The following is a 23,156-nucleotide window of genomic DNA, read 5'->3' on the forward strand; positions in this document are numbered from 1 at the left end:
TTCCTGTGAAACCAACTGTTCTGTATTTAATAGCTTGAGCTATAAGTCATAAAAGCCAAATTCAGACTATACAATATTAAGAAATAGGGCTCCAGATGGCCAGCTGAGGTCAGGCTGAGGCCAGCAGGCCCATAAAGAACGCACACTTGTGTGCCCTTATTAAAGTTTAGGGATTTAATGGAAACAAGAATGTTTTTCTTTCGAGCACTTATTTCAGATAATTTTGTTTACTTTAATAAAAAACGGACATCTTTCACAAAGTTTAAAACAACTACAAGCTGCCAGGAGCAGGAGACCCCTATCCTGTGGTTTCACAAGGAACTGTTGCACCACTGTCTCACTCGATTAAAAAAAATAAGGCTAACAAGTAAGTACCTCTGTTAGAAGCCAAAGCTGAGTTGAGGTTCTGCAGTTTTGGGCAAGCTTCCTGTGACGGCTTAGGGTCTGGAAATCCTATAGAAAGCTGCAACACCTCCTCTCTTTGACAGCCATCTGCTCGGGGAGGATGAGCCCATGTCACAGACTGCCTCTCCCTGCGGGAGGTTTGGCATCAGTCAGTGCTGCACAAAGGGGATAGTGGGGCTGATGCTCCTTAGCCACATCAGGCAGAGACCAGCAGCTGAAGTAGCCATCCACTCTTGCCGCCCACTGACTTGATACAGGACTCAGCTACTGAGACCAGGAACACATAAACCCAAAGTCACCATGTTGTGAATGATGGAGGTTTGGAGCACCAGCTGAGATTGGATTCATGTGAAAAGCTGTGCCAGGAAAGCCAGGAAGATGCTGCCATGTGGATTCAGGAGGATTCATCTCATACCCTCTTTGTGTCAATTTTAGCTAACAGAGAAATAAGGGCAGCTAACACAGTGACATGAGACCAGTACAAGACAAAGCCGTGAAACAAACAGAAGGAAACTCCAAGGGCTCTGGTCTCTCCTGTCCCCCTGTGTACCCTCCTTTCCAGGAGCCCACAGCCAAGACAGGTTGAGAGGAGTTCCCCAGGAGCAGTGACAGCCAGCAGCAGGAGGCACGGGCTCAAAGTTCTTCCTCTCCATTTTCTAACCTCTTCCTCAGATAATTATTTACCATATATATATAATTATTTACCCTTCATTTGTAAGGGGTTCAAAAGTGTGTTCCATTATTATACTCTAATTGGCTTAAGATTAAGCAAGCAAGCAGCACTAGGATGACAAGAAACCACAGTACACCATAGCAGAAAGCATTAGCTGTCCCATTTCCTCCCGCAAAAAGATCCGCATGGTGCATCTGAAAACACTTAGCAAGTGGCAAGCCAATGAGAAAACCAGGGTAAATACAGATTTCTAACCTCTTGAAACTAAATCCCTGTAAAGAAAATTATTATTCTCCTGCAGTACCACACGCTTCTGATTGCATCAAAATGCATTAAAATAACAATGTTTTCTCCTAAGCTGACCAAACCTCAGGAAATGATTTGCGGGCTGAAAGCTGCACTTCACCGGCCTGACACTACATAAGTGCCAGGCTGCACCGCTCGCTCACAGCACCAGGCTTTAGCCAACAATAGACCACACTGATTGTAATACCTCTATGAGAGGGAACAAGACAAAAATAGTGCTTCAACCTTCAAATTATGGTTTTTATGGGCTACAGCAAAGCCATTAAGACCAAATCCCTCTTTGAACAACTTCAAGAAGTGTTTTTGTTCTTCACCCAACAAACGTGCCTCTTTTTCTGTGCCACAGCGTAAATCTTACAGAACATCCAAAACAGAAACTCATTACTCAGAAGTGCATAATGGCTATCCTAAATCACCATTTTGTTATATAAACACCTTAAAGCAGATTAAAGAAAGTAACTGAAAGCCAAATACGACCAATCCATTTGAGCACAAAGGCTGCAGCCCGCTGTAGCAGTGTATTTCAGGTACTTAGCACAATTTAAACCTCAGGCTAAGAGAGAGTTGCTCATCATATGCAAAGTCCTACAGAGAATTCAGTTTTACCCAGACCTGCACTTCTGCCTACTTGACAGATACTTCTTTTTAAATTCCTGGCCCACTTTCAATTCACACATTTGCAAACAGATTCACAGGTGATGTGGCAACACATGCAGGCAATGCATCATAGTTCAGGGCTCGTTCCTGCTGAAGCATCCATCAGGCAACACACTCTGCTGGGAACAAAAACCTGTGCTATCAAAGCACAAGCAAGGGGAGGGATGCATTGAACACCTCAGCTGAAGCAACAGCCAGTGTGCATGGCTGCAGTGCAATACATGGGGGGGCTGAGCGTACCTGAAACATGTGCAGACTTGGCCTAAGAACCATCACCATAGGTACCGAGATGTTGGTCCTTGAAGAGTTAACAGCCCAATACCCACAGAGAGAAAACAGAAAAGGAAAACCCAGTTGCCGTTGTGTACTTGTACTTTTTGACACCGAGGTTCTCTAATAAAATAAATACATTAAAAAGTAATTTAGCATCAGGTCAGGCAATGTTCCTAGCAAAGCAATATGACAGCAAAACTACCTGCCTTCAGTCTTCCACAACCCGCCTCCTGTTGCCCAGCTGTTGAGCTATCTCCTGTTCCCTGCCTCAGATTTCTGAGCATTATCTGTGGGTTCATTTTCAAGGAAAATATTTCTAAAAAACGTGCTGCATTGTGCCCTTTTTGGTTCTTAAAAGACTGTGAATCGAGTCCAAGGAAGATAAAATGCCTTTGCTGAAACCACAGCCAGGCTCTGCAGCACAGCAGGGAGGTGCACACAGATTCTCTGTCTTTCAATCCAAGCTGTAATGACAGTATCTCCACTCCTCTTAGCAAAGGGCTGTAGCTTCTGCAAGCAGTAAACAGAACATATAGGCCACAGGTCTGAAGTTTAACTTAATCTCCTTTAAAAGTACCGCTCATCACTCAAAGGAAAGCGTGTGACCTCTGGTGACATCTCTCTTGAAGGAGCTTTCATGTCTGTTGCTTTGAGGTGATTAGGAGACACGATATTTTGAATGCAAATGAAGAAATCCCATGGCTTCTTATTCTCAGGCATTAAGAACAGATTTCTCTGGGTTTTGCATGAATTGGGAAAAAGCATCAAAACAGGGACTGAGCAATGGAGCAATAGTGAGCTGTGTCTGGCCTCTTCTTCCTCTGGCAGGTGCAGAATGGCACCCTCCAGGTGCATACCACATATTCCTATCTGCCTAACCCAGAATGGAACAACTCCATCATTAAGTTAAATCAAGCAGATCTCAGGGTTCCAGTACCTGGTCACAGCAGCAGAACCATCCATGCTCCTGGAAACCGTGTGGCATCCAAAAAGTGCCCCTGCAAGGCTATTCAGATGGTATCAGCCTTTACTAAGCTTTCATTTCTTCAAGCCCCTTGCATACACACGTTTAGAGCTGATTTTCTTGTGGCCTCTTATTACTGGGCTGGCCCATTTCCCAGAAAACATATGCCATGGGAAGCAGCTCAGCCCAAACGACTATAAACCAGTTAAAACATTTTTCAAAATGAATTGCCTCTTGGCTGAACGTGCTTTCTTGTAGCTGTATATTGCTCTCCTTATTGACTAGCCATGGTCTTTCATACCCCGGCTATACCTCAGTGAGGATCTAACAGCAAAGGCGTTAGCCCACAATTACTCGAGGGAAGCTACAGCCTTCTGCAGCCAACAAGCCCAAGAGAAAGTGACTCCTGCAGGTGAGCACTGTGCCACGTTGCAGCTTAATGATGGGGACAGCAGGCAACAGGAATTAGAAGTGAGACAGAGGTTCCATGGCTTCTTGCTAACAGCATCCGAGTCCAGCCTGACTTACAAGGGCAGAGCTACGCAATGATGTTCTTTGTTCATGAGAAATGAAAACACAAAAGGGAATCGAAGCTACCACCAGAACACCACTAGAAGTTTGGGTCTGAATTCTGCAGACATGAGGTGTCCCAGCAACAGGCTATACCAGCAGCAAATACGGCCACACAACTCATCCTGAATGTGACTGACAGCAGAGCCGTAACGTCTGGGCAACAGAAGACAGAACACGTCCTGTAACCCAGTGCATATGCTCAGTGCCACAAGGCAGGAGATAAATAATCGATCTGCCTTAACGAGGCTGCATCCTCCTGCTGTCACACAGCCCTACCTGACAAACAGCCCCTTATGCACCAGGAATTATAAGGTGCAACCTTAATTTTACTGTATTCCTGCATCACAGGGGCTCAACTCTACAAAGTCAGACACGGTAGTTTTAATTTAGATGTAGGTAAGTGATGGTTGGCTTTCTATTCACAGCTTTACAAGTAACAACCGGAACTGAACAGTGGGAGAGGATCTAATCCGTTGGCACAAATGGCACTCCAAGGAAACTGAGACAAAGAAAGGCTGAGATAAAGGCTGAGCACACACTGGGTACCAAAGCAACCTCTTAAAGCCAGAAAATACTACTACTACTAAATACAAAATGACCTTCCATATTTATGCATGCACTCACAATAAATTTGCTTTGGACATCATCAGGTGTCAATTAATAATGAAGGAACAGGCTCCATGACACAATTCAATGCAGCTCTTTTAATTCCAAGGGCCTGCCTAGTGGATGCTCACACAGCTCAGACAGTTGGAAGAGGGGATTTACTCTTTTGGATGAAGTGGATGCTGTGAGTTACTTATTTTTCTTAGGAACAAGAAGACAGAAACAAGGTAACAAGTAAAAAGCAAAAAACAAAAACAAAACAATCCATCATAATCTTGCAGCCTACAGAAAAGGCCTTGCAAAAGCTGTTTTATCACTTGAACTAAGACTGAAGCTATACTGTATGTGTAGCTTCCAGCAGGCTCCAACAGCAGCAAAGGCGCCCAGATGGGAACCAACCATTTCTCACATGGCCTGAAATCAGCAATGCATGCAAGCAAGCTCAAAGCCACTCAAAAGCATGCACCATGTTCACATTGTTAATGAGCCTGCTCTGTATGAAACACACACCCTCAGTGGGTTTATGGAGAACATATGCAGGGACTTCTGCCACTGGGATTTCCATAGACAGATAAAGTAAATAACACGCAGTACAGATCTACACTGTAGGAAACACTGCCCTAATTTTGATGGCATATGTTTTAATGTACTGTTTGCAACCAGTCAATAAAACCACACAAATCTGTTGGAATATGGAAATGAAAGCATTTCAACGTGCCTTTAATTTTTAAGGTTGTGCCCACACAGCCGCATGTGCTGTTATTAAACCACTCAGAAGAAATAGTATTTATTTTACACAGCCTTTACAGTATTTTCTCCCCACTGTCTTACCCTCAAACATCCAGCTAAGTCCACCTCAATTTCAGCCTACGTATTCATTAAACCTATGCAGGTATGCAATAAAACGCATTCATTTGTATAAACATAGCACGTATCTCAACCCCTCCACATTCACACTGCAGCTACGTCTTAACCTGCAACGTATGAGATGTCATTATATCGATTTCCTCTCCTAACAATCAAGCAAGAAACAGACCCCACCAGCCAATCTGGGATGTGTTGCAGAGCTTTTCAGACACAGGGTTTGGATTACTGGTGTTTCTCCAGCAGCATTTTAGAGGAAACAGAAATTTGGAAATCAAAGCAAGCCAAAGCTCTACCAGCACAACACAAGCGAATAACTAGAAGGTGAATTTCAGTAGTTAATATTTAACAATAAATTACCCCTTTCTGCCAACTCTGTTAACGTTGCTTTTCAGCATAATGATAGCCTCCGGCAAAAGACTCCACGGTGACAATTCCAATTACCTTCCTTCATCTTTATTCCACAGGTCACCTGCTAGAAACGCACATTAACTACCACTTCTCTCAGAACATGACCGACTGCAGCAAGGCCAAGCGCTCTTCTGAGCCAGGCAGGCATTGCCATCACAGCTCCACACCATTCAAGGCACCATGTGGTGGGAGCTCTCAGCCACTGGGTTACCCTCTGCAGGCAGGTTGCCTCTCCATTCCTTAGCTGGGAAGGGACTCCAGGGACCTCTGCTCTCCTGCACCAGCCTCAACGCAAGCTCCCACTGGCAACAGCATCCTTCACCTTCTCACGCAGCTACTGAGATCACCCCAGTGCATTCTCTTCTCTCATTAAAGCCGTTCTTTAAGGGCCCAATCGATTTGGATAGCTCGCTAATGCTAAAAAGAGGCTATTTTTTGTTTCAGTAGGCTCTAACTTTGCCTTTCCACTGCCACAGAAACAAGCGGCAGGTGCCATGCAGAAGACAAAGTGCTTTGCTTGCTCCAGAAACAAAGCCCTGTCACTTCTTTGCACTTCTCCCACCAGCAGCATGTTGGCCCAGCAATGCCTGCAGATCCTTGAGGAGCACTGCATGCTTCTCCCAAGACCTAGGACCCATCCCGGCTACATGACTGATCAGTCACCCTAGTTTCAAGCCAATACAGGGAAAGCATAGGCATTAGATAACTACATAATGCATACATTTTAGGTACCTATTCCGGAAAGCAAATGGGATCCTGGGCTCCATCAGGAGAGGGGTGGTCAGCAGGGATAGGGAGGTGATCATCCCTCTCTACTCTGCTCTTGTGAGGCCCCATCTGGAGTACTGTGTCCAGGTGTGGAGTCCTCAGTTCAAAAAAGATATGGAGATTTTGGAAAGGGTCCAGAGGAGGGCCACAAAGATGATCAGGGGGCTGGAGCACCTCCCCTATGAGGACAGGCTGAGGGAGTTGGGTTTGTTCAGCCTGGAGAAGAGAAGGTTGCGAGGTGACCTCATTGCAGCCTTTCAATACCTGAAGGGAACTTACTCCCAGGAGGGGAGTAAACTCTTCGAAAGGGCTGATAATAGCAGGACTAGGGGAAATGGTTTTAAGTTGAAGGAGGGAAGATTTAGGTTGGATGTTAGGGGAAAGTTCTTTACTAGAAGGGTGGTTAGGTCCCGGAACAGGCTGCCCAGTGAGGTTGTGGATGCCCCGTCCTTGGAGGTGTTCAAGACCAGGTTGGACAGGGCCCTGGGCAACCTGATCTAGTAAATGTGTATGTTTGGTGGCCCTGCTAGGCAGGGGGGTTGGAACTACATGATCCTTGAGGTCCCTTCCAACCCGGGTAATTCTGTGATTCTGTGATTCTGTGATTCTGTACCTATTTTATAGTGTCCAGATAAGCAAAGGTTTCCTGGTTCTCCACGCATATTCTAGGTAAGAAAGTAGAGCAGTCAGATGTGAGGGTTGGATTTAAATGACTCAATCATGGTACAGTGCAATGAGTAAAACCTTGGGAAAAAACAGCCTTCATGCAACAAATTTTCAACAAAAGCATGTAGTACACTCTGATAAGCACCGTAGAGTTGCACCACCACATGAGCTACTTGATGTCTGAGGATTACTCCTTTATTCCCAACCTTCTTTCGCCTCCTTAACAAAAACTGCAAGCCATGCCAAGTAAGCAGCATAGAAACCAGGGTATGCAGAGAGCACTGGATAAAAGACTGAGGCCTAAAAAGACAAAGCTAGACATAAAATCCTAATGGAGGGAAAAACCTTAGCAAGGCAATCCAAGCAGGACTCTACAAACAAACCTTAGCAGTGGGATGAGCCCCATCCAGTACCAGGCAGAACAAGCACAGCAAACACCAAGTGCCCATTTCTGCAGGCACTCAGGGTCTTAGTACCTCAATATGTTTGACCTCTGTAGTCCATTCTGCACCCCCTAAAAGCATCAATCTTCCATTGCTTTGAACCTCAAGTCACAATCTGTACCTAAGAATAGATTTTCATATGTGTGATCATGTTGTGTCTGAGCATCCCCACACCAGCTTCAGGACTCCCAAACTGTTTTATTCAGTACAATATTTTCTTTACAATGGCCTTTCTGCTTCCCAATTGCTTCTTAGTTTTACTTAAGTGAGCCTGCAGTGGTTACACAGCCCTTCCACTTCACACTCTGAATGTGAGCCATGCGCAGTACAGAAGAATTTCACTTGGGCACTTCAGTGTTTACAACTCTTTAATAAGTCTTCATTTCTGATGTTGAGAACACTGGGCTAAAACACATCAATAGAACATCAACCACAGACCGCATGCACTGCTGCAGCCTTCCTGCAGCTGCTGCACACAGCCAGTGCTGGACTTGGGCCAGAGCTGCAAAGAACTTCAGCCTGCTCAGGCAGACAGCAAAACCAGCTTCTGCCACAGTACCATCTCTTGACAGCAGGTGAGCAGGCTGATACAGATACCAACACAGCAGGCACAAAGAACAGGCCATGCAATACGTTGAACGTTTGCTTCTGCGTTTTTCTTAGCGGCAGTCCCTTCAAGCTCCTTCAATCCTCTCACCTTTTGCGAGCAAAATTTTTCAAGCACCTGAAGCACCTTCCACATCCAGTCCTTGTCCTGCCTCAACTTGGATTTATTTCCCTGCTAATACATTAAATACTAAATTGCATTTTGGCTTTCAACATCTAACGCTACAGCTATTGCATATACAGCTACTGGTTTCTGCTTAGAGCTGAGCACCCCATTAAAGCACACTGATTTCTCAGGAGGGTAAACGCTGCAGTAAGATCCCTGCTATCAGTCATGACACAGAAAGCCATGCATGCCAAAAGCAGGGGAAAAGAATGATTCAGTGCTATTACAGAGAGAGATTATTTTCTGTTAAGAAAAGCAGCGGCTCCTTTATCCAGCAATGAATGCACACTGGCCAGTGCTTTACAGACCTAGTAAGATGGGGTTAAAGATGATAACAAAGCTGTGTGAAGGAGGACAGATGGCAGCCACACAATAGCCATCAAGTCTATTTAAACAGCTAAGTGGTCTTCCTACGCCCATCCCAGCTCCAGACGTGTGGATTCAATGCCTGGCTCGCATCACATGGAGCCCTATAACCTGCAGCAGGTGCAGAGGTCACGGGTTTCCCTTCTACACCATCATTTATAAATCCACCCATCCTCTCCGACAAGTGCAAAATAAGCAAAGCTGGGACAGATGCTCCTTCCCAGCAGCGATAAGCTGTGCCTCTGTGACTCGGCTACATGTGTGCTGAAGCCTGGGACAAAGCAGCAGCTTGGGGAAGGCAAAAGGAGCACTGCATTGGACAGAGCATCTCAGCCAGACTCAGTGCAGTCCAACAGGGCCCTCCCGCTAACACAGCACAAGACAGGGGCAACAACACAACAGAGATTGGGCTGTGCAGTGTAACTGTCTCTGCTATCTGTACTGCTGGGAAACGGAAGCACTCCGGGTTCAGTCCTCATAAACACTCACAGCTGTAAATCCTCACAAGCCCTTTTAAGCCTGTTTCAACATATGACTTCCCCAGACAAACTATTTCTTCCTCTTGTTTTAAGGGGATGGAAGGCACCAGTGCAAGCAAGCCTATTTAACACCGTAACTTGAATTGAATCCAAAGGTTTGGATTCAAAAACCTTTGTTTTGACAAAACACAGATTTTGGGCATCTTGTTGCATTTAGTGAACTCTAGAGGGAATGGTGCTGGTAGAAGGGAGATGCTCACATCCTCGTAACAAAGAAAGCTACCAAAAACACAAACACTAGCAAAATGGAAGTGAACACGCGGATGAGAAACACAAGGATTTGACTGCACCCCCTTTCCACAGGTTTCACTGCTTTTCTCCACATTCAGAGGTTGGTGTGTTGGGGGGGAAATGACAAATCTTTTGCAAAGCAAAATCCATTGTCAAATCCTGATGTTCATACAGAATACACTCTGCTTAATAGACGAAAATAAAAGTTTTGAGTTTCGCAGCCAAGAAATACTTTGCAAAGCAGTCACGATGTTATCCAGTGTCCATCCACATGGAGCTGTGGTATTTCTAGTGCTTGACAAGCACCTGAAACAGAACCACAGTCACCTGACCAGTTGTCTATAAGGAATATACAGCAATTGCACAAGGTCTCCATGAACCCTGGGTTAATACAACTTGCAGAAGAGAGTAACATTTTCCACACGGATCCCCTTAGAACTGAAGGGGCAGGGGAGGAAAGTGAAATAGAATATGATGCTTCAGGCTCTCCAATTTGTAAAAGCACAAACTGTCCTCAGCAGCACGGCACAACTGTGAGCAGAAAGCTTCCCACAGGTGAATGCTACTCTGCAGGAGTGCGGGCAGCAGCTCCTGACCTGTGCTTGGGCCAGACTCTGCCCCACACATCCCTGTATCATCCCAGCTGGTGCTTCGCTGCAGACACCTCCCACCGACTTCCTTACCAGAAATAGCTGTAGCAGCACCGTGCAGCAGATCACCGTGGGCTGGCACTGGCAGTCGTGCCAGGCTGCAGTAAACAGTCACATCCACATCAGATCTGGGTTGTCCCTACTACGTGCCAAAAGTCTCAAAATGCACCTTTCTGGCACAGCCCCATTTCTCTGCAGCTGCATTTCAACACTGCCAGCCAAGGCACAGCACAACAGCTGGTTTGTGGTGATGCTGCTTGCTCCTCCACAGCCCAGAAACAGCAGCTCTTAGGGAAACGTGAGCCCTGCTATCTGGCCAGACTACTGCAGGCACCTTGGCTCCTGACCTGTCTGGGGAGAGAAAAGCTCTGGTATATGAGGAACACAACAAAACAACCGCCACCACCAGCTGGATTTAAGTAGTGGTGGATCTGCCAAACACTGCCAAGGTGAAAGCGAGTTACAGGGCAAGAACACAGGAAATAACTGAATTCTACCATGATAATACTATACTCCCGAGACCCCTTCCCAGCCACACTCAGGGTCACACAAATCCTCTCTGAAGCTCAAGGCATCTGACTCATGGAATTTCAGATCCCTCCTTGGCAAACACAATACAGCAAATAGCAGACTGTGTGGGGACCAGGGAGAAGGGCCACCACCCAGACCAGTAACTTCTTGGTTTGCAGTTTTGTTTGTAAATATTCTCTTTCAATGAATTATTCTCACTTTGCAAACTGTTTGCAAGATGTCTGGATGCATTACTTGTATCACAGAACAGGTCTCCACCCTTTGTGTTCTATAATTTATCACTGAGGTGCTCAAGTTTCCTGTTCTGGGGAAGGCTCAGAAGCGTCTTTCAGGTTTGTACAGATGCCAGTTAGTGATCCAAATGCAAAACTACATTCAGACACTGTACATATGAATCTATGTATTTACCTGCTCATAATTACTTCCACAAGTATTTGGTGCAAGGAAAGACACCTCTGTCAACAGACACGAAATACAACAAACCTAAGGATGAGCGCATTCATTTACATACTCGTGGGCATCCTCAGTATTTTGAAGCAAATGTTGCTGAAGTCAGCAAATCTGTTTCTCACAGTTGCTGCTACAAATATGGCTGTTCTCCTTATTAATTACAAAATACCACCACTGAAAAGAAAAGCTTCAATTCTCCTTTTAATGATTATGAATGAGCTTGCTTGTACTGCAGGACTACGTGACAACTTTCCAAGGAAGAGGATTCAGTTCTCCTAGACTCTGTGCATTTGTCCAAGGAGAAATGAAGTTGCTGCTGACGTCCCTTTAGTTTTACCAACATGTTGCTAAACCCGAGATTTCTCAGCCTTGTCCTTGCAGAGATGCAGAGCACGCGGCACAGGAGCAGTGCATGCATTCTGGGAGAGAAGCTTAGCGCACAGCACTGACAGCCACACTGTGCTTCATGTAGAATAAACCTTGTGTGCTGCTAGTTTCCCACTGACCTAAGAAACATCCTACCTTGGGGCAGGGATTTCTCCTCACTGGCTGCTGCCCATAGGCAAGCACCACAGCAGCCATGGCACACCCCACAGCAGCAGCAAGGTGAGGCTGGGCACACGGACTTGTCGGCACACACTGCAGCTGCAGCGATGCCGTGCTTTATCATCACACTATCAGTACGGCTCTCAGCCATCTTGGGTTGGTGTAAACTCAACTGGTACTGCATTAATACAATATGGAGGTCCTTAAAGGCAATCAAATAGCTGAGCAACCACCATTGCATTGCATCTGGGATTGATGCACAGAAACATCCCCTCAGACAGATTTCAGTTTAACTGCTGCAACTCTGGAAATCCTGAGGCAGGTAGTTCTGTCCTGTATTATTAAATATTACTTGCCTTGTCCCTGCCCTGTCCCCAGCCAGAGATCTCTCAAGTGGCCTGTGGCAGCGCACTGGGATCTCATGTCTTTGGCTTACAGATGAACAGAAAGCAAGCTGACTTTGCAGTGAGACTGCTCCCTGTTGCTCAGGGTGACCAGGAGGACACAAAAGGCATCCTTGTGCTAGTTAATGGACGCAACAGCCAGGTCCCCAGGCCTACAGCATATGAAAGCAGAACCCAAACTACCTCAAATCACTGCAGCCCTGTGCAAAAATATATATATATATATAAGTAATCTTAAATTTATAGCAGAGGTGAAACTACACTGGCCAGTGAGGGTTCTTGCCACATGAAACTCAACATCGATTTTAATGATGTATCTTGCACATGTCAGTACAGAAATGGTCAGACACCAGCATCCTCCCTGATGCTCACAGGAGATGTAAGGCACGGTTGCAGGAGAGCAGCAGGCACCAGCCTGTGCACTGCTGCCAGCAGCACGCTGAGGCCTGAGGCCAGCAACCAACAGTAGCGCTCTGCAGCCCTGAGGTGGCAGAGCTTCTAGCTGCAGGACACAGCCTGGCTCTCTTCCTCCTGCAAAAATCAGATGCTGCTTTAGCACCAGGTTCCCTCTGCTGTGCTATGTTTGCTTGGGACCTTCCTGTCTTATACACAAAGGCATCAGTGATTTCTCAAGGAACATATCACAGCAATATACTGTGGATTTGTTTCATAACTGCCTACAGGCCACCGCCATAACTCAAACACCTAAGTGGAGAAGGGTGGACATGTCACGCACAGGTCCCGCAAGCTGCCACACACATCCCTTTCTCTCCCCAGCCAAAGTCAGATCTATGGCTTCCAGCACATGATGATGTTCATCACTAATAAACATTCCACTGCTGAGCAGCACAGCACTCGAGTCCCTCAGGGCACATGGACAGAAATGGCCCAGGACCAGCAGACACAGGCTACTGAGACATCCAGACAACAGCAGGAGCTTTGTATTGACATATACACACACAGCTCTATGGTCCTTCCCCCACCGCTCTCTATTCCTGTCTCTAGCACTTATAAACCTCTTCCCTTTGGTGATGAAGAGGCTAAAGAAAGGCACTTTCCTCAATGTGACTCATTTTCTTTTGGCCAATTAAGGAATATATTAGCAATTTAAAGTGCAAATATTACAAGTAAAAAAAGGAAAAAGTGAAACCAATTTACTAACCACACACACTGACAAATCACCTTATCACAAGAGCCGGGATGACTCAGAAAACAAATCTGAATAGCTTCTGTGATTTAGCACTGATCGACACTCAATGTATTAAAATAAATTGCCCATGATTTCTCGCAAGCTCAACTCTAATGCACTCCGTCAAGTATCAGTGCAAAAGCAGCAGTGCATAACTATCTAGAGGCTTCAGTCAGTGGCAGATAATGTAATGAATTGTCCTCTGACCACAGCAGGGAAAGGAAGTTAATCTGCATCTCCAGCCTTTCGGGGAATGTTCCAGGTTTGCAAAGCGTGAGTCAGCAGCATTGCTGCTCCATAGGTTTTTTCCTACCACACTACCAGCACTGCACACTCTCCTGGCTTTCCCAGCTCTGTCATGTCAGGCTCGGGTTCCCATCGGGGAGCAGCACCCCTTGAATAAATGGGGCAAGTGAGTTAATTGCCTTTTATTCATCACGTTAAATGCCACTGCAGACCTGTATAATCACAACACAATTCCTATACAGCAAAGAGGTTCACAGGAAGAAAGGGTTAAGTTGATAAGTGAAGGAAAGGGAAATTAGCATTTTACTAAATGTATTCCAGTCTTTTGGTTGTTCCTGCTACTGTGCTTATACCCAAACCACAACAGTTATCACAGCCAAGACAGAAACCACCATTTTAAGCCCTGTGAAGATGGTGAATATAACTCTCCTGAAGAGTATACTGGAATCTGACTTTGCACAGACCAATAAAATAAGTACAAAGATGACATAAGCTTCCCAAATGAAAGTCTGCACGCTAATAACTTCTTCCAGCAACAGAGGCCACATGAATTGAGATGAACTCACGATGAGTTGCTTCCCCCACTGATTTCTGTGCTTTGATGGCTGTTTTCCTGACAGGTTACACAGGGTATCCTTCCTGAAGTTACTAAACCAAACTTCTGCTACTGTAATCCACTATCCTAACTCTTAATATTTAAACATAGCCCGAGAGCAAGAGTGCATTTTCCTCCGAGAAATGGAGAACAAAGCTGAGGTGACTCATCCCTTCCCCTCAAATGGTGAAAGCACCGGTACAAGTTTTACCACTCACTGCTGACTCTGACCTTCTGAAGAAGACAATGTACTCAGTGCCAGCCAGCCTGAACCCAGGGCAACTCCAGCACTCACTGTGTCCTGTGCAGATGATAGCAAAGGGCCACAGAGAAACTGGGATGCTCTGGTGCAAGGCTAATGGAAGTTGTGGCAGGAGCAGAGAAGAGCAAAAGATATAAACTCATATGAAACCAACCTTCTTCATCAGGATGACAATCCACTAGCTCAACTCTAACCCAATATAAACAGGTTTTATGTGGATTACATTCCCACTAACTAATAATTTTTGAGTCAAGGGACCAACTTCAGCCTGTTTTGGTGCAGAAGCAGAGATAGCAGATTTCCTACAAGTCACATGAAAACAGATGATCAAGTAAATGAGACAGACCCTGCAAGCGACTACTAACTCAAAGGAAAGTCATGACCCTTACTTGCCACCAAAACCTTTGCCTAGGAGACAGCGTTTCTGATCAGTTTAACCTCCGCTGCGAATTTATCATCAAGTACAAGACAGAAATTAACAGGAACCTCAGTGTCACTAATTCCATTGCTCAAATAAAGAAAATAATTAATTAATAATAATAATAATAAAAAAAGCTTGTTCCATGTAACTGTAGGGAAAAAACACAACAGTACTAGTGATCTAAACCCAACTCTGGTGAGAGACGTGAGGATGTTAAGATCCCGCCTAAAAAAGACATAAAGCAAAACTCATCCTTACCTCCATTGCATGTGCTGAGCAAAGAGCCATCTACTAAGTGCAGCTAAAAGCCAGATGACAGCGTTGGGATGCAAGCAGACTGCAGGGCCAAGCTGGCTCCTGATGCCACTCCCCACAAGAAGCCCTGGGGACGAGCTAATGACATGCGCTGCTTCTGAATGCCTTTGGCGCATTTGGTCACCGTGTCCCATAAAGGAGAGTGCCACACATCACGTCATTCTGGGCATGTGCCCCAAAGCCCACAAGCTGATCTAACACCCCTCATTGCCACTGCAAGATCTGGCTTCCATTATCTCTCTGTATCAGCTAACTTGTTTTTCTTTTGATATTCTAAGCCATCTTATTCTGCACCTGTGGCCATAGAATTGTTAAATCTTGTTAATCCACATTTTCTTAACTAGTCCCCCTTTACCTCTACGTCAAGAAAATTGTGATGTTTAAAATCATTATTTTTTCTTTTTTTGCCAGCGTGGCATCTTTTTCTTCTTTGCAACAGTAGGATTAATTGGTAATATGCATCTCAAAAGCTCAGATCAAGGGAGGAGGTTAAAGTGACTGATAAACCAGAGGTGTAAGAAACATGTATGTATTGCTTGTTCAAAAAACAGAGAACAATCCCCACACCAACGCTGCTTTATAAACACAGAGCTGACACCCTTTCTTTGTTTGCAGGAAACCGCAGAGATCTGATAAGATACTGTGCACAGAAGATAAGAAGCATTTCCATAGGAAATGAAAACCATTCAAACAAGAGGATCTCATTGCCAACAATTTTGATTCATTATGCAGTGACACTGTAAAGACTGCGCAGTTCTACTTGCCTGCTAACAAAGCCATCACTTCCAGTTGTCAGAGATCCTTCATTTTCCCTTCCCCTGTGCTGCAGCAAAACCTTGGATTTGACATCAAGCCCAGCAAGCAGTGTTAGTCCTTGAGACAGAGTTTGCAAAACATTAATGAAATCAGAATGAGACTGCAGCTTGGCTGGTTGCCCCTGGATAATGGAAGTGCAATTAAAAGTAGGGAGAGGAGAAAGGACCTGCTCTTAGCTAAAGACAAATTGCTGAAGGCATATTTTTTTTTTTTTCTGAGAATTTAAGTGTTTTGTATGCTATTTACTTCAGGTTTTTCTATTTCCATGAGTCGAGTGATAATCAATACCATGAGGAAATAGCAATAAGAGCAACTAAAGAAAATAACAAGTAAAGCATTCCTTTGAAGAATTTTATTTAGCCACAAAGCCTATTAGGCAAGAAGACTTCTGCCAAAGACAGGGAGAATACAAGAGCCAAGAGAACAGAAAGATGTATGGGAGAGGAAAATGAGGAACAGAACGGTGTGTGAGATCACCAGGTGGGGAAATGTCCTGAAGAATTCAGTAATGGTTTCTCCCAGAAGGAGCACTATTAGCCTCAGTAATCAACTAAACCAATGAAGTTGGTTATTCATAACATTTCAGGCACCCCTTGCTGCTAGCAGTGGCCTGCTTCCTTGCCATGCTGCAGTTCTGGCTCAGGGTTCTTGCTTGTTTGTGACTCCCACTTGGCATTTCATGAGACCAGGCTTTCTCACCAAGTTAACATTATTCCCAGTCTTAGCCACGTTAGAAATGCAGCTGCCTTTCCTACAAACTAAAGCACATATAAATTTTGCTTCCTGCCCTACAAACACACATTGCCTTCAGGTCTAAATGCTGAGCTAAGATATATGATGAGCTCTGATATCTGATAAGAATAATGCATGGTAACACCTCAAAGAGTTAAAGCAACCAAAGCCAAAAGGTATTAGGGGACAGTGGATAACAAACTTCTCTTGGGAACCAGCAACGACATTATCAGAAAAACCCTGGTCCATCTGCTTCATTTTGCCATATATAAATGATTTCTGAAGGTCTGAGAGGAAAAAAAGGCCATCAGATAGAAATTCTGCCAGCACTGCTCCGCCCAGCCAGGCTGCTGAGATGCTGTACATAAAGCCCCTAAGCTGAGCAACACCAATTCCCTGTGGCAGTGAATGGGTTAAAAGAAGTTTCCCTCCTCCATGAAAGCGATACAGCATGAAAACAGCACTATGCTTTCTGCTGGTGTGATAGATTGTACCTGCTCTGAGCAAGGCACCGAGTTTACCCTGTTCTTCTGAGAATGCAAGCATTGCACGACTGCTGAAACCAATCTTTGGCAGCCCCCACGCCCAGTATAAACAGAGATGGGTCTGTACCCCAGCTAGAACAAAGCAAGGCAAACATTCAGCTTTCTGCCTCACCCTTTGGTAGCGGAAAGGGCTATTGAAATAGCCAGAGCATATGCATACACACCAGAAATAACTTCAGAGTGCCTGGCCAAACAGTTTAAAAAAATCCATACAAAGCTGCAACACAGCACAGTTCAGTAAAGTGACAAATGCTAATTAATGTTGAAAACAAAACAGAAAAATACACGTAAGGCACAGAAAACAAAGAGCGATCCACACCCAGCTTCACATTCAATCCCACATCCTTAAATCCCCATTCAAATACAGAGGCACCCTACCTTCCGCTCTGTGACCAAGCAGATTCCGATCAGTGGATCACGTCAAAGACAAGATGTTGGAGAATCTGTTAAAATAAACCAAAGGTGGGTGGGAAAAGAAAGAAAACACTTCATTTTTGATGAAAAACAGCTTCCAGCGATGAGAAAAGTTCTTTTTTTCCATTATGCAAAAACCTGGATGCACACAGACGTATCAATACCAGTATCTGTGCATAAAGGCATGCGTGCTTAGAATAAATATTATGTATGCAGCGAGTAAATTCATCAGCAAAACTGCTGAAGTTTATTACCTATACATTTTAATCCATTCAGCATGCACCGCTACGGAATTCAATCTACAGCAGACTAAACCCACAAAGCTACAGCGTGAAGGTATAACTGGCAAATCCTCACAGAGCAAACAAAGCTGACAATTTAAAAAGAAAATCATTACCGGCTCATATGCTGCCATAGCACAAAAGCCTATCCTTAAACAACTGCTGCATAATCATTCTCCTGGAGTGTTGTTATCCATCGGCTCGCTGCCTATCTCCAGACAGACGCAGTCCGCAAGCCACCGGCTTGTATCTACCATGGGTACGTCAGGAAAACTGCAAATTAGAAGTCATCCCCGCAGTGGTGAAAAGGAAAAGAGGGTGAGTGGGAGAGGAAGAGGGAGTTCACTGGCCACAGAAATTTCCAGAATGATGACAAACCCACCAGCTCCGCCATCATCCACTTACAATAGGATGCTGCACCTCGTGGCTGCCTAAGCAGTTCGTCAAGGGCTTTCTGGTATCAACTGCCTGACAGGCATTTTAATTGCATCCAACCAAGTGCGTCCCCAGGAATCGGGCCTTTAAGCCTATGAATATCATCAGCCGGTCCCTTTTGTCCTGCTGCCAAACGCACACAAGCACACACGGCACACAGGCACAACACACACGGTTTCCATTGCGATGCCGATCCAAATCCTAAACAGGTTTTACAGCCAGTACAGTGAAAAGGAGGTCTGAATGGATTTAATGTTTTCTGCATTATGGATTAGGGGAGAGATTCGCTCTCCCTTTTCCATTTATTTTTTTTCTAATCCCAGGCTACTGTTCACGTGTCGCAAGCAGCTCATTTACACTGTCACCTGAGCCTGCCATTTGTTTATCCACAGCAATGGAAAATAAAAACGGGCAGAACTCAGAAGTGCTGCAGAGAGGATCAGGGACCCTTCAGGACTAATGAACAACACAGGGCAGCAGTGATCACTGCACAGTCGTGCTCGCACATGAGCTGCTGTGTGGCATCCAGGCTTACTGCCCCAGCCGCACCTACGTGTTCCAGGGCTTCCTTCTGGTCATCCATCTGAGCACGAAATGGGATCACTGAGCTGTGAAGCTGCACTGTGTTTGGGGAGAAGTGGCACAGCTGGGAAGGGACAGGACAGAACGAGCAAGGGATGAGGGTATTAAAACAAAAGAGTTGAAACATGAACTCATTTTTTCCTAACCTTTGTCATTCTGTAATGCTTCTCTGGTCCTGTGCCAGCAGAGCCCTTCAGAAAGAAGGATGCTTGCAGGAAGACAACACATCTCCATATCTCCATGCCACCAAGTTCGGTAGAGGTCCAACAAACCCCATTTGCCTCTAAGAGAGACGCTGGGCTTGCAGGAAGGAGCAACAAATCTCATGTGGATTCTCAGGGTTCCTCTCTCTCTCCCCAGACTTTGGGTGTAGAGGGCTACAAAGGGAACCAATTCTCTCCTGCCTTCCCTCATGACCACAAGAAAATGACTCTTCACACATCAATCAAACTTCGTCAGTGAGATGTTTCACCCTCACCTATCTCTATGAACAAATCCCAGTGCCTCAAAAACACCTGCCCTGCCCGCTTTACCCCCCTCCTCTAAAGCATCACAGCAGTGAGGAGGAGTACAGGAAGGTAGCCCCCAAAGACAACCTGTAAGGAACAAGAATGAGGATGGAGCAGGCACTGTGCGGCAGCAAAAAGGCTTTCAGGAGAAATGGAAAATGAAGCAAGAGCAGCACTAGCACAATCCTTAGACTTCTCCTCTGAGAAAGCCTCCTGTGACTCACCAGAGGGGTGCCTGCCGCTGCCAAATCTCCCACTGCAGAGCTCATCCACTGCAGAAACCAAGGAAACTCTTCTGCCCTCGTCTTGCTCAGCTCCCCCACCTCCCAGCTGGTGCTGGATCCCAGCCCTGCTGCCAACCCTCCCACACTCCCATGGCCACCTCCTGCCTGTCGCTCTTCCCCCAGCATTCCCCCAGAGCAATCAACAGCTCAGGGAGGTCCCAAAACCAGCAGCTAGGCTGGGAAGGTCAAGGCATTATAATAAGTCCTGAAAACCTCCAGAAACAGCTCTGAGATGCTCCTACTGACCTCTCGAGATTCACAAGGGCGAATGAACTGATGATGTTCATTGCCAAGCTGTGCCCGGTGCCCCAGAGCATTCCTGCAGAGCTTGGTAAGGCTCCGTAGAATAGGGCGCTCTCTTTCATTACCGTACTTAAGATTGCTTATAAGACCCAGCTACATTCTGGGTCACACTGCGCAAGGTGCTGGGCAAAACAAGAGATGGTTTCTATCACAACTTGTTATTTGAAAGACATACTGAAAGGGCATACTGTGAGCATTCTATTCATTTTAAAGATGATGAAAAGAGAGCAGTTAACGGGCTTGGGCTCTCCTCAACCTCTGTATCCAAGCTAAGATGGAAGACTCTCCCAGATCCTCAACCTCAGCTCTTAACACCCAAGTCCCTGCCAAAAATCACACAGCCTGCCTTAAACAAAGTACTTGGGGGTTGGTTGCTTCTTTTTTAGTAATAGGTTGGGTGAACGTTTTATGCAATGCCTAAAATAGCATCTAATATGATCAGTGATGTAGATGAAGAGGAATAAGCCTACTGAACAAAAATTGCACCACTCTGGTAAAAATAGTCCTGGAAAAAGGAATTTTCTTTTTATGCTTTCTTGTTTTAGCACTTAGAATGACACTGGCGATGGCTACCTACTAGAAAGGCTGAGAGGAGACGGGCTTTTCTAGACTAAGTATTGCCTGTTCTTCTGCAGTAGTAATAAACACTGGAGCATTTATTTTACCAGCCATTTGATAGAGAAACTTGCTTTTCTTCCCCCTCCTCCCCTCCTTGAACAGAAAAAAAACAAAATAGAAGGACAGTAATTAATTCTGGAACAGCACATGCAGCACGCCACACCAGCTCCCACAGGAGTGAAGCTCCTGGTGAGGAAGCTGGGGCTGGAGGCATCTCTATGGTTACTGGTACAGCAAGGAAGAAGGGTGGGGAGGAGACAGCAAAAGGTTGTAGACTGAAGGAGCAGCTTCTGCGGCAGAAAGGGGCAAAAGATTTCCAAGTAGGGCAGGAACTGTCCAGATGTGGAGTTTAGTCTCCTTATGGTTTTTCCCCCCCTCCAAGGAATGAGTATGCAGCAGAAGACCTACCGCCACTGTGCAGTCAACTCCTCCAGAGCCTCTTCAGTTGGGATCATTTCTTCCCATCAGCCATACCCTCTGCCTTTGCACCACAGCCCATTGCATCACCTTCCTGGGACAACCCTGCCTTTCTTCCAGCCCAGAGACACATCCTGGTGATGCTACCCTTCCCAGAACCCATGCAGGGGCCTGCTGTGCTGCACAACACAGCCAGCTGACACGACTGCAGCTCCTGAGTGGTATCAGTACAGAAAGGAGCCTTCAGAACCTGGATAACTTACGTCCACTCTTCCTCCTTACATCTCAGCTTATTTGTTTTTGAAATGTCAGATGGATATTTTCAGGCACACTGTGAATCCAAACTGACTCCTCAACTAAATAATAGATTTGAAGAGTACCTAGAAAGGGAGCTCTCATTTCCATTTCACTCCATGCCAGCATGTTGCTGAAATCACACTGAAGGATGTGGGATATTCAAATCCTTCCAGGCCTGCTTTTTAGAAATGCCAATGCCGCACAGAACCCTTTGAAGTTGTCACATAAACACATTCCCAGGTTTTCTTAGAAAATCTTTGGTTTTCAGTTAAGTGATCAATGAGAGCAAAAGAATAAGAAAGCAAGAATCCTGACAGGTGCTGGTTAGCTCCCAGATTTTGCATGTAGATGCAGTATAATTGCTAATAACTGCTGCAGTATGAAGTTTTGTATAGCTGCCTCCTAACAAAGCAGCAAGAGCCAGCTAGAGGGAACAGCCCAGACTCTATGCTTGTTTGGCTAACTCAGGGGATGCCTGGTATCACTGGTGGCCCAGCAGAACTCCCTGGGCTCAAAACCTGTCCACAAAGGAAAAGCAACCCAACCTTCAGCACGGTAGAGGCAAACCTCAGTCTCAGAACTGCAGAAACATCAGTAAGCTCATCTGATGTGATCCCACTGGCAAAGCCTAAGTGCCTTGTCACAAACACACCAGCCATGAGACTTGCTCACTGTCCTTGGAAGTTGGTTTCAACTTCCAATGGGATCCTGCAGTCTGTGATATCACAAATAATCAACAGCACCAACACTGCTACATAAAGCAATGCCACTTCAGCATCATGGCTTTCTACAAAAGCAAGTTCCTGAGCTGTGCACAACCTCTTTGGGGACTGCAAGACAACTGCACAGTCAGCACTGTGTTACAAGGAGGCTCAGAGATCACAGGTGCTAACACAAAGCTCCTGTCATACAGTCCAGGGCCACTGTAGGTAGACAGATACTGTCTACAAGAGAGTCATTACCATTTTAAACATGCCAGTGAAAGAGCTGAGTTGTTCTTCTTTTACATTGTTGTCTTTAATTTCATCTCCCACTGAGAGATAAATGGCATGCATTGCCATGTAAAGCAGTATCTGCAGCACTACAGCCACAGCAAACTAGGAAGGGAAATCAGGTTTTCCAGGAAAGATATTTGCTCTTAAGAAAGCAGTACTGGTACACACTGCAGGCAAAATGTACATTGCTAATTAATCTTTTGGTCCACCTAAAGATGTCATTCTTCATATAGAGCCTCCCTCCCACACAGACTAGAGGTGGAGGCAACTACTATGGCCACAGTCCTGCAGGACACAGTGTTCGTGACTGCTCTGAGCACAGTGGGAGAAGAAGGTTTTGTCAGCTTCTTAGAAACAGCATCTGAGTGTAAACTAAGAATTCAGGGTGTCAAAAAAGGCCAAAGGTAGACCGACAAGGTTAGAAACAAAGCTGGGGTTTTATAAGCTGATCAACTGCTTTATGTAATTCCAGTTCTCCTAAACCCCCGCTGCTCCCTGGCTGTTCACTCCACAGCTTCCTCCCAACTCTCTTCCGAGCACTGCTCCACTCTCACTCTTCCTGTTTGAGACGTTTCCTGTTTGCTCCCATCACTGTGTCCTCCCTTTCCTCACCTTTTCTGACACCTCCCTCACAATCCCTGCCTCCCCAACAGGTGAAGGACAGAGAAGTCAAAAGCCTGAACATCACGTGCTGTGTGACGTCTGCAGAATACGGAGTTTTTTATTCTGCTTGGCTGCGCTATTCATCCTCCACAGCCTCATCTTGTCTTTAGAGGCAGCTCTGCCCTTCCTTCTCTGCCTA

General features: G+C 45.5%; 1 protein-coding gene across 50 annotated transcripts in view; it reads right to left on the minus strand.

The window, feature by feature from the left end:
* MAP2 (microtubule associated protein 2) overlaps positions 1 to 23,156 on the minus strand; it is a 186,282-nt gene that overhangs the window by 92,290 nt on the left and 70,836 nt on the right. For 26 of the 50 annotated variants that reach the window (XM_085553556.1, XM_085553557.1, XM_085553572.1 and 23 more), the window contains exon 3: positions 17,598 to 17,662. The exons of 6 other annotated variants lie outside the window; for them this stretch is intronic. The gene's annotated coding sequence lies outside the window, so the exon portion shown is untranslated. Of the gene's footprint in view, positions 1 to 17,597; positions 17,663 to 18,030; positions 18,557 to 23,156 lie in introns of those variants that run through there. 18 more of the 50 variants (XM_085553563.1, XM_085553561.1, XM_085553575.1 and 15 more) reach the window with 7 other exon arrangements.

This window comes from Coturnix japonica, chromosome 7, assembly GCF_054131305.1.
Source record: "Coturnix japonica strain WE chromosome 7, WE-NBRP24, whole genome shotgun sequence".
NCBI lineage: Eukaryota > Metazoa > Chordata > Aves > Galliformes > Phasianidae > Coturnix > Coturnix japonica.